Below are 3,815 nucleotides of genomic sequence, written 5' to 3' on the forward strand. Positions count from 1 at the left end.
AATATCAACGGTGTGCAAGTGTGTATAAGCGTGATTCGTGTGCGCGATTAATTTTACGGAGAAAATTCTGGGACGGGTTTGTAAAATAATAAAGGTGACGTTGAAGTAGGACCGATTAAATAGGATTTCCCGTCGTGGAGGGTCTGTTATATACGGCACGGACAGCGGGAAATTAACTTTTTGTCCTTCTTTTTTCGCGTGGCTCGTCCAGGATGGACACGTCGATTTTCGAGTTCCGCTCGCCTCGATAAATCGGCCTCGTGTCCGTTACAATCTATCAGTGGATGTCTAGTACAAATTCAGTATTTAAGAATGTTAGTTATAGTTACAGTATACTTTATCCAAGATGAGTGTTAGGGTAAATCTGAAAGAGACGGATTCTATGGATGAAATGAATTGTTTAAATGACTTTTTAAATATCTTGATGCAATTATTAATTTACATTGATTTGGGTGTAAAAATTTCTTCTGCGTGTTAATTTAAAACTTTTAAAGTTATTAGGGTGATTCGTGTAAAAATAATTTTTACAAGGATTGAAGAATTTTTTTAGTATAATTGATAAGAATCTTATTGGAATGTACATTATAATACAAAAGTTTGGAAACAGTAAGGAAAAAGTTAAAAATAAAAAATTAATAAAAGTTATAACTTATATTATTATAAGTAAAGCTTATCGAATAACGAAAAATGTTAACTGAAACAGAGTTATCAAATATTACCTGAGAATTTTTTTAATAATAAAATGATTCAAAATATTATTCTATTTTTAATTATAGAATTATGTTTAAAAAAATAAAAAACATATTGAAATTTTAGTTAGTTTTCTTCAAACGATACTACTACAAACAATTACATTCATGAAATTTGTATAGCATAATGGATTATACAATATATAAAGCAATTTATTTTTCGAAAAATCTCTTCGAATGTGTAAAATCAACTCTTGTTTATACAATTTGGAAATATATCTAGAAATATTTTTTGCAGAATAATAAAACACTAAAATCTAAACATTTTACATTTTTAAATTTTCCTCTATCCCGTACGAAGTTATATGTAAAAAAAAAAAAAAAAAATGAAAATAAAACGAAAATAAAACTTCAAGCGTTAAAGTGATATTCCAATTCTAATAAAAATATTATTCCACGACTCATTACTCCATTTACATACTACACAATGTTTCGTAGCAAGAGCAAAATTAATTTTAATTTAACACAATTTATTAATTAAATTTGCTTAAATAATATATAAATACTTTTGCGCAAACCATTATACAACCATAATATATACCCACAAATTTTAATTAAAATTAGAATTTTTTATTTACGAAGAAACTTTCACCCTCCTCCCTCCGTTATAATCAAACAGAATGATATTGTACTTCGAACAAAAGTGATTCCCCGTCAAGAGAAAGAGAGAAACTTTCATCAAATTAAAACTTATTTTCCATTCGGTCGTTGAAAATCGAATTCAATCCCGTGATATACACTTGCAAGTGTTCGCCCCGACCCTGTCGCTCGACCAAACCAACCCCCCGGTCGTTACCCTCTCCTTCCCCGGTCGGGAATCGGGCAATTAAAAGTTAGGAAAATCCGGCGTTAATTAACCGGTCGTAGGAGGCCTAATCACCGGCCATAATGAGGTAAGAGGCGGCGCAGGGAATCTCTGGCCGGCGGTGAATCGAGCACACAATGCGAAAACAGGGCCGGTGATGTAACGCAGGTCAGGAGTGCATCGGTGTTTGATTGAGACGTCGCTCAAACGGGTATGTTGACTGATAGCTCCATTAACACGCTGACTCGCTACATATCTGTGTTTGCCAGCGAGCCTAGGAATCTGCAAGTCTAACCTCTCTCTCTCTTTCTCTGAATCTTCTTCCAATTATCACTCATTTACTCCAAACATCAGACGTATGGCGAGAGTTATACGTAATTATAATTGGTGAGATAGAAAAATTGAAATTATAATAAATTAGTGAATAAATATATACATGTGTGTGTGTGCATTTTTGTAAGAGATTATTGAGAGTGTTAATGTAATATATTCATAGGACAGCTTTGGAGGATGATGTTGAAGAGGCGAAAAATAAATGTAAAATGTTGGTATGCAGGAATGTCAGCTTGAGGCTTTATTTGGTTTATTAAGTTAATAAGCAATTTGAGTTCGCGTTGGATAAAGAAAGATAAGAGAATGAGGGATACAGTTCTCTCTACGTCACGTTCTTTCTCTGTCCAATGAAAATTTAAAATTGCTTGTTTTAATTTAATAAATAAATTAACATTTTTGTATATTTTTGTTTATTTTGATCTCTGAAGAGTTGATCCTGAAAAATATCTCACGGACACGTCTCGTCAAATCTTTCTGTATAATAGAGACGAGATTAATTTACTCTGGAAATAATTTCCAAATACTTTATTCGTGATTAGCAAAAATCGAATCATTTAACCTAATCTAATCAATCCTAACTTAATTGATCCTCTAAAAATATACAAATATATTCTGTGAGTATAATATATTCTGCAGATGAAATTGACTTACTCTGGAAATCACTTTCAAATTTTATTTTGTGATTGCAAAATTTAGTACTAGGTTAAAAGTTAATTAAGATCTGGTTATTTAACATTTTTATATTTGGCTCTTTAAAAATATTTTTTCTTCTTTTCACAAATATACAAACACATAAGTTAGGAATATAATGATTACAAATATTCATGCAAATTCATATATTCTCTAATACAGAATGAATAAACCTTAACATTTTTGTACATCAATCTCTCTATTTATTTTGAATGTATTGAATCGATTTATCAAAAATATCTCACAAATACATCAATATCCTATATTTATTGCATTATAGAATTGACAACGAAAGCCGAATTTCTTTTTGAGAAAAAATATTCTCCTAATTTAAAAAATTCCCAACTTTCTTTCATCTGCAATATTTGTTTCATCATATTCCTGCTATCCAAATGTAATTACACAATTACAAATAAATTTTATCGACTTAAATAATTTCAGTGATTCCAATAAATTTCATTTCATAAGGGATAATAAGAAATAACGAGGAATACAATTAATATGTATCGTTGAATAGATAATGAAGGCCGAAAAGCTGGTAAACGGAGTGAAAAAAGCAGGTGAGTTGAAAATTCGTAGAAGCAAGCAGACTGCGATCAAAACATTTGTGCTACACATTGCGTGCGTTGTATGGTGGTGGAGGGGTGGGAAAAGTTTCCATTGAATGCGATGAAAACTTTTAATTTGCGCGGTTATAAGCATCTGATATCAACGCTATGGAAAAGAAAGAAAGGGCAGAAAGAGAAAAAAAGAAAAAAAGGAGATAACCCGTGGGGCAGGCAGCAACCCGTGTGTTTGGCAGTTTTAAACGAGCAGCTGCACGGTTCTGATGCGAACGATAGAGAAAGTCGATGCATTCTTAACGAAGTTAGTCCGGCGTATATGCGTTCTAATGCGATACGGCCGACGAATTAATTTGCAGGATTCGTTCGTGTGTATCCCGTATCTTAACGATCGACACTGATAGAAAAACCGATTCCGCGTATCGAAGTTGATGGAAAAAACGTACGTGCGTGAAATAAATTCTAGATCTTTTTTTTTTTTTTGAATTAAATTCAAAGATCGAACACAATCTTTCGTGAATTCGTTGCATCACTTTGAAGATATTTTTATTTCTAATGATAAATTTTTTAAACATTGATTGAACAATTGTATGATAAAGTAGACATTTAACAAAAGTATTTCATAATTTTTTCGGATTATTTTTGAGAGTTTTTTCTTTTGCGAATTAAATTCAA

The sequence above is a fragment of the Apis dorsata genome, unplaced genomic scaffold, assembly GCF_000469605.1.
Source record: "Apis dorsata unplaced genomic scaffold, Apis dorsata 1.3 scaffold_50, whole genome shotgun sequence".
Classification (NCBI taxonomy): Eukaryota; Metazoa; Arthropoda; class Insecta; order Hymenoptera; family Apidae; genus Apis; species Apis dorsata.